This window comes from Symsagittifera roscoffensis, chromosome 8 (assembly GCF_963678635.1).
Source record: "Symsagittifera roscoffensis chromosome 8, txSymRosc1.1, whole genome shotgun sequence".
NCBI classification, from domain to species: Eukaryota; Metazoa; Xenacoelomorpha; order Acoela; family Convolutidae; genus Symsagittifera; species Symsagittifera roscoffensis.
In genome coordinates this window covers 31,329,266-31,338,581 of record NC_087069.1, presented here as the reverse complement: position 1 = coordinate 31,338,581, position 9,316 = coordinate 31,329,266, and positions in this window count along the sequence as shown.

Sequence of the window (9,316 nt, the reverse complement as noted above, 5' to 3'; positions counted from 1 at the left end):
CGTTCGGAAAGGCGACGAGCATCACGCAAGCTGTGGACGAGAACGATGTGACACACATGAAAATGATAGAGTTTGAACCTTTGCTCGAGGCTTCTGGAGAACGCAATCTCCGGAGCATCAACCTAACGCTCGGAGAGTACTCATGTCACAATTTGGCGCAAACTGTTATGGAAATATGTTAAATATTTTAAACTGTTAATTTTGATATGGAAAGTCAAGGAAATTTGGTCGATAGGGTTAGGACAAAAGGCCACTCTCTTCGTCGTGAGCTCGATGTTGGCGCTGCGATGGGTTGAGGTGAAAATAAAGAAATATCAGGAGTCGAAGGCACCGACAGTGGAGACGATACATGCCATTGATGTGCCAGTCGGTCATGTCTGGAAGTTTGACCTTGAGAGACACAAAAATACGTAATTTTGGAGTGAAATTTTAATTTTCAAAACTTCGAATGGAGCCTGTCATGCTCAGTTTTCTCGTACCAACTGAAAAAAAAAGTGAAAAATCAGAACATCCGAATTTACAATTGCGGGAAATAACTCAAGAAAAACAGCGGGAAATTGCTATTCGCAATTTCCAGATATAAAATAGGACACGAGTAGAGCTGTCTTATCCCGAAATAGGAGGAGAGACAATAAATAGAAGAAAGAGCGACTATTCGGAACAAACTAGAGTGAACGTTCAATGGAAAGGTGGACAGCTTGAGTGTCCCAATGGTTCATACCAAAACTCAAATTCTAGAGCCAGAACTTACTTCTGTTATAAAAACTGACCACTATCAAACTTATTTAGTTATATTACCTAATTCTTGAGTTGCTTACCAATTTAGTTACTCCCTGTACTCGAGTACATCAACATGTGAGTCCCCAATTTAAATTTCTCGAGTGTGTTTTATGATTGTTATGTTGAGATAAGGCGATCGCGTATTTTGGGTATTTTGAGACCTAAGTATGGGGACGTTCTTATTTTCTAGAGTGGGGGGATATTTTGGTAGTAGCCTTTAAGCTGTAACGGGTTCTAGTCTCATGTCGCAAGCGAACCGAATTGGCTCTGACCGTTCTTGAGGTAGAAAAACACAAGAGATAGTGTCCCTGACTCTTGAGCCAATGGTTATAGGGCCTATTTTTCTTAAGCCTCATATGTGATCGAAGTAGGCGACTGTTACATAGTGTTTTTATGGCGCTCCTGGGTGTTCTTACGACATCATGACTACGGAGTCGAACCCACTTGACACAACTCCGGGCTGCATGCCCATTCTAGAGTACCGGTGGTACGGTTCAGCGGGAACGTGTAAGCCTTGCGGTTGTACCGTGATAGCTTTTTAAGAAAACTTGAGAAACTTCCTGGTACGCTCTCCGAACGAGGCCTAGCTAACCGAGTAAGGGGGGCTAACAAGGGGGAACAAAACACGAGCAAAAAGACAAAAAGCGAAACAAAAACAAGAAAAAAGTATAGAAAAAGGAACAAAAACCATAAAGCCAAAAGACAGTGACTTTGATACCGGATCATTTGGATCAAACCTTTATATTAATTAAATAGTATACCCATACTGTTTTATAAGACCGATCGTTTCGATCAATCTAGCAATTTAAACCAGTGACTCTGAAAAGGTGCCCGAGTGGGGGCGTTGTTAAGGGTTTTCAGATAGATTGCAACCGGACCACTAGGAGACTTGACTGGAAATGGTGATCAGTCGAGGGGGAAAGTGGTTCACAAGGATCGAACCGGACCACTAGGAGACTTGACTGGAAAGGGTGATCAGTCGAGTGGGAAAGTGGCTCACAAGGATCGAACCGGACCACTAGGAGACTTGACTGGAAAAGGTGACCAGCCAAGTGGGAAAGTGGTGATGCTGTCAAGTGCAGAACAGAGACAACCAGCACAAGATCACTACAGGAGGACGCACAGGGGTGTTCTCAAGTTGGGCAACGGGTATCGTTAGAATCCACATTACATTATAGGAGATAAGTGTAAAATTGGATAAGCGGAGCCCCATTGTTTTGAGGAAGTTTTTGCACAAGCAGGCCTGGAAACAGGTCTACGGTTTTCTCTCGAGAGGTTTAGCACCCGGCGCTTAAGGGATTTTTCAGCTTAAGAGGGGGGCTAAAGAGGGGGGAGGTTAGAAGGGGGGCTGGTTAAGTTAGAGGTTAGCGGTTATAAATTGTAAAAAGGGGGGACATTAGAGTAACTAATTGCTCGGCATCGTCGACTTAGTTACATTAGATATTTACACGCGTTGGTTATAAGAAGCGGATATCCAAAATTAGAATCAGGTTAAGGTAGGTATCCTGGTCGGATCGGTAGGTGGGGAACGGACATAGACAGTTTTTGTGATACCCCATAAGATCGCTACCAGAGGGGAGGAAAACGCGTGGCAATCGGGTACCAGACATTTTTTCGGACAAGATTGACATCAGTCAACCTTGAATTTCAGGAGAATTCAACAATCTGGTTTTGAAATTTTTTCTAGTTTAAAATTTTACGTTTTGATGAAAATTTGTTGTTGGTATTTTAACGAACAGGTGATCACAAGATACCTGCGGAGAATTTAGAGTTTCAAATACAGGGGGGTCAGCATTTGGGTTTTGACCGGTAAGATAGGGATTTTGGGAAAATTTTTACAAGAGCTCAAGTGGTGGTAAAAGGTACAGTGGTTCGATAGTCCCTACAACAAAGAACAAGAGACCCGATATCCAGGCACTCAGTGACGAGTCTTGGGACAATACCGAAGAAGTCTTGGGACATTGCAGTCTGGGGACAGTCTTGGGGCAACACATTCTTGGGATAGTCTTGGGACAGTGCAGCATTGGGACAGTCTTGGACCAGAGCAGTCTTGGTACGAAACAGTCTTGGGACATCAGTCTTGGGACATTGGTCTTGGGACATTGGTCTTGGGACATTGGTCTTGGGACAGTGGTCTTGGGACAGTGGTCTTGGGACAGTAGTCTTGGGACATTGGTCTTGGGCCATTGGTCTTGAGACAGCGGTCTTGGGACAGTGGTCTTGGGACAGTGGTCTTGGGACAGTGGTCTTGGGACAGTGGTCTTGGGACAGTGGTCTTGGGACATTGGTCTTGGGACAGTGGTCTTGGGACATTAGTCTTGGGACAGTAGTCTTGGGCCATTGGTCTTGGGACATTAGTCTTGGGACACTAGTCTTGGGCCATTGGTCTTGGGACATTAGTCTTGTCTTGGGACACTAGTCTTGGGACGTTGGTATTGGGACGTTAGTCTTGGGACGTTGGTCTTGGGACACTAGTCTGGGGATACTAACAAGAAGCACTGGGACAACACTGAATAATAGGAAGGGGGCACTAAAAGAGTACTAAGTCAGGTTGAAATAACCAATTGTAAGATCATATTCCCTATCCTATCCTAAAACATAAAATTTTCAAGAGCTTAAGAAAAGTTGTTTTCAGCAAATCGTCGATTTCTTTTTAGAAAAATCTTTTTTTCAAAAGAGGTTTTAACTTTAGAGTAGAATTTTGTAGATAGTAATACTGTAAATAGTAACAATAAAAATAATGAGGCGAAGCAGGGTACCGGTAGCGGAAAAGAGGTCTACCGATGCGAAGACAAAGTACAACTCGTCGCTACGTAAAACAACATCAATGGGTCCGAAAGTAACAAAGAAGAATTTTTCAGTTAGTATGGTCAGCACGAGGTGTACCACGGAGAACAAAGCAAAAGAGGACACAGAAGAGGAACGAGTAGAACCCACCATCGAGATTGATCTAGAGACACCTGATCAAAGTGTGGATGAAGCAGGAAAGAAGACGACAGAGTCAACTCCAATGCCTAATGCGGAAGTACCTAACCCGAATCCCATAGAGTTCTCACCGATAGACAACGCAGAAGACACAACAGGCAACACGCAAGAAACAGTGAAGGATGAGTCTCAAAAGAGAACGTCTTTTACTGAAAGATTAGCAATGATGGTCGGAATGAGATCGAAGGATGCAGCAGTGGAGGAGACGAAAGTTGAGAAAAGCAAAACATTCGGAACAGTATCCACGAGAACGACAGAGACCGATCAGAACGAGGGTCACAGAAAAATGGGACCAGCGATCAACTACAGGACAACAACGGACCATGGAACGACAACTCTTGAGTTAAGCGACTTGATGGCGAAACTAGATCAGATAGATGAGAAACTGAAGCACAGCGAAGAGGATAGAAATGTGATAAAGAAGGAAATGAGACACAACAAACATGAGTACTTGGACAACTATTTCCATCTAGCGAGAGCGACGGAGGAAAAGCTTCAGAAGATGTCTGACAAAGTAGAAACCACTGATGAAGAGCGAGGGAAGAACATCAGAAAGGACATGCAGGAAATGAAGTAGCGATATGACGCAGTGAATTGCCAGTTAGGGAGTTTGGAAACGAGAATGAATTCGATGAGTAGGGAACAGGCTGAGAGCTCAAGTGCAATACAGACAAAGCTAGACTCTATTCTTAGGAATTCAACACAACCAGACAGGCCAGCTGCAGAGAGGACACAAGGTAATAGAGTGGACTTCGTGGAGCCACAAAGGAACAAACGACAGTCAACACCGTTACCAGCAACCCGGGAGGCCGCGATTACGGCACCGGTGGGGGCCAGGGCCATTATAAAGAATGGAACAGTGAATACAACCAGTGGTCCAGGGGATTCCACGACTCAAAACAACGTGGGACCGGATGCCATGACTTGGGCAAGCACCTGGGAAACGATGAACAGGACGCTAGAAGCCTTCGCCACGAGGAACACCGACTCGAGTGACAGAGGAGGCAACAAATCCAGGAAAACCTTCAAGAAACCGAAGGAGTTCAAAGATGATTCAGATGGATGCATTGACACTTGGGTAGAAGTCATGAGGTTGCACTTAGAACAAGACAACTTGAACGATGAGAGGCAAGCATGCTCAGCGATACTGAGCAATCTGGAAGGCACGGCATTGAAATGCGTGGTAGCGAAGAAAGAAGAGGAACTCGACACAGCGGACAAAATTTTTGAAATATTGTTAAATAGATTCGGCTCAGGCATGAAGGGTCATCAAGCGATGATGCGATTTGAGAAGATGAGACAAAGGGACGATGAATCGATTGACAGGTTCCTAGATGATCTTGAGAGCTTGAGAAGAAGGAGTGACCCGGAAGAATCTACCAATCGAAGGAACTTTAGTATCGCCTCAAAGTTCATTGATGGAGTGAAGAGTGATGACTTGAGAACGATGTTAGCAACGTACTACACATTGTCGAAAGACAGTGCACCAACTCCAGAAGAGATGAGGCAGAAGTCAAGAGAGTACATGCTGATGAAACCCAAGAAATACTCGTACTCAGACAACAGGAACACACAAGGGGGAAGTCAACCACAGAGGTCGTCGTGGTACAAGCCCAGAGACGACATGGACAAACGCAGGTCATGTGCTAACTGCGGGTCGGCGGATCATCATGTGGCGGATTGCACGACATAAAAACAGGGCATGAAGAGTTTGGGATATGCACCCGATGAAGAAGTTATGAGCCAGATGGAAGAACACGAGTTCTATAGTGGCTTGATCATCAAAATAGGTGCAAGATGCTTGTTCTGCAACCAGGAGGGGCACTTCAGGATGGACTGTCCGTTGTTTTGGGAAGCAGTCAAGAACCAGAGTCATCCAAAACACAAGTTGAGAAACTGTGCAGAACCAAAGAAACAGACAAGGTGAATTTGAGACGAAAAACCTAGAAAGACCAAATGCGGAGCTACCGACGAAAACAGTAAAAGCTGTAACACAATGTAAGAGTGCAGTAGAGGCCACGGCGAAGAGATTATGAGAAGGCGGCAGCGGAGGCCATCAACAAAGTGAAACAAGACCTAGCAGCGAAAGACATAGAACAACGAATGAAGAAAGAAATCCAAAGACAGAAGATGAACGAAGCATTAAGTTGCACACAGACAATACCAGAAGCTGCTGAGGGGTCGAAAAAAAATGGAAATTGCAACACGGTAAAAATGGTTACAGGAAAGCCATTTGGCATAACAAAGATTGGGGCAAGAATAATGTCAATAATCACTGTGGGTGGCCACGAACTAACGAGAAACTTGAGCGAACCAAGTGACCAGACAATAATGCACATTGATGTGTACGCAGATTACTTGAGTTGTATAAGCCCACAGACGACTTCGAGAGCGTTCAGAGCACTACTCAAGAGAGGGGGTAGCAAGTCGGTACGTGTTGATAACAGGTACACAGAAGCTTATGGTCCACATGAAGTGATGCTAAATATAGATGGAATCAACATCTATACCAAAACAATGATAACATGTGATGAAGACCTAATTGGGCAAATCTACGTGGGAAGAGAAGAGTTGAAAGTGAGATCGATCGGACACTGCGCCATGCTTGAAGAAGATGCGATGCACATCGGGACAGAGGCAGATGTGACAGGACACGTGCTAGACATAAGTGGTAAAAAGACTCAGTTACGTGGGCTACTTGATACGGGAGCAGTCTTGAGTGTCATACCAATCGAAACTTGGGAACGAATGGGCTTCAATAAAGATGATTTGATAGATTCGAGAATACGGTTGTCAGCTGCGAACAAAGGGGCCCTGCAGGTGTTGGGCAGAACGCCGATAATAGCCCTCAATCTGGGGGAACGTAACCTGTGGATGAGCTTCCTTGTGGTAGAAAACCTAGATGAGTCTGACCAATTTATTTTAGGCAGAGAGTTCATCAGGAACTTTGATGTAGCGATTGATCTAAACAACGCAATGTTCAGGATACGGAACCCGGATAGGAGGTACGCAATCAAACCGGTAAATTTAATCATGGCAAATGAAACCAAAGCACCGGTATTCTTGAGTAGGAGGGTGAGGCTAAAGGCGAATGAGGCGGTGATTGTAAGCTTACGAATGAAAAATTACAATGAACTAAGTGACAACAAGCAGGTATGCGTAGTCCCAAATCCAAATAGTCAAGTGCTGCTGTTTTAGGAAGATCCTTCTCGATTACGAAGAGCGGCCTCTGCGTGAGTGTCTTGTTGAATACCCTTGACATGCCAATCACGATACAGAGGGGGAGGAAACTGGGATATGCTTTACCTGTTAAAACTTGATATGAAATGACTGAAAACCATAAACAAAATGAAGTTGTTGATTGTCCCAATCATAGGGACAAAATTTGTATCTTGAGACGATTAAACAAAATAAAAGATTCATCAGGTCTTGTGAAGTCACTTAAGTCAAAGACGGACGATGGACTATCGAGCTGTTCGAATTTCCCGGAACGGCCCACATTAGACGAAATAGAGGGCGATAAACCGGTTCTACCGGATAGTGAACACTTAAGAGGCAAGTTCACGGACGAACAGCTCGAAGCCATCAAGGACGTACTAGAGCGGAACGAGGAAGTTTTTTCAAGACATAAGGCAGACATCGGGTGTTGTAATTTTGTTGAGCATGAAATAGAACTTGAGGAAAACGCAATACCGCACAAGGAGGGGGCGAGGCGCATGACCCCACACAAATCGGATGCGTGTAGAAAGGAGATTGAAACGCTACTAGAGTATGACATGATAGAACCATCCAAATCACCGTGGGCGTGTGGAGTAGTGATGGCCAAAGAGAAAGGCGACCAGTTGAGGTTTTGTTGTGACTTTCGATACCTGAACTCCGTCACGGTGAAGGATGCCTATCCCATACCTAGGATTGATGAGAGCCTCTCGAAGTTAGGTGATGCAAAAACTTTTACGACTCTTGATTTAGGCTCGGCTTTTTGGCAGGTACCTCTGAGGAAGCAGGACAGGGACAAGACAGGGTTTGCCTGCGAGTTGGGTCTGTTTCAATGGAAACGGATGCCGTTTGGACTTTGCAATGCCACAGCCACGTTTCAGCGGTTGATGGCACACGCGCTGATAGGCGTGACGAAGAAGTACGGCAATCTGGTAATGTGCTATGTGGATGACGTGGTAATAGCGACACCCACACTAGAGGACCACATTGAGAGACTCGACGAAGTATTTGCGTGTATGAGGAGTTCGGGGCTGAAGTGCAAACCATCAAAGTGCGAGATACTCAAGGACTCGATAAAATACTTGGGCAGGATGGTGGACAAACACGGCATCAGACCAGATCCAGACGCGGTGGAGGCAGTCCTAACTTGGAAATTGCCGAAAACGGAACACCAATTGATGCGCTTTCTGGGTTTTGCAAACTACTATAGGGAATTTGTCAAAGGCTACGCAGACAAGTTTATCCGATGCAACAGTTAATGAGGCACAAGGGTAAGAAGTTCACGTGGAATAACGCAGCAGAAAGTCATTCCAGAGAATAAAGAAAGAGTTGTGCGAGGCACCAGTACTAGGGATGCCAACAGAGAAGGGGATGTACGTACTGGATACGGACGCGTCTGTAGTAGCGATATCTGGAATTCTCCACCAAGAACAAGAGTGGAACGGGAAGACAGTCTTGAGACCGATAGCGTACGGGAGCAAAGTCCTAAGTGACACGGAAATGAAGTACGGAGCACCGAAGGCAGAGATGTTCGCGATGGTTACCTTTGTCGAGAAATATAGGGCATACCTAGGAAGAGAGCCATTCAAGTTGCGAGTCGACAACCGGGCACAAAGCTGGCTGAAAACGTACTCAATGGACCAAAGTTACATTGGGAGGTGGATAGTTCGCCTGGACGGATACAATATGATAATTGAGCACAGAACACGAGACAAACATCAAAATGCTGACAGCTTGAGCAAGAAGACGGAGTTCTACGAGAGACAAGAACAGAGGGAGGCAGATAGACCTGAAATCAAAGATGGCTTCTCCTTCATGGACAAGAAAACGTATGACAGTCTTCCTCTCACGAGATGGTTGGACAAATCAGGCAAACCGATAGAAGACCACCCCGAGTTACCAAAGGAAACCACGAAAAAAACAATCTTAAGAAAGAACCGAGGGATGCCTATAGGAATAATGCTTAAGTCAAAGTTCAAAGCAAAAGGCTACGATCTCAACCAAGTAGAAACGGGGGAAGCACAAATAGACGTGGACTTAAAGGGGTTACTCGAGAGACTAGCAGATGATAAGCCCGTGATTCAAGAAAACTGTAGAGAGGAACCTGAGCTCACGATACTGCGGAAGAACGGGACAGCTAGTGATAAAAATACCTCGAAGGTGACTAATCTAGATGGGAAGGAAGTGGTGCAGTCACTGGTTGAAAAGATCCCAGCTGAATTACTTGAACAGACTAGAGTCAGGAGAAAGAGAGTGGAATTCAAGGAAGAAGCTGAATACCTGGGACCAGGTCAAGAGTCCGGGGAGCGGTCCACGTCCACAGAAGAAGAAAACA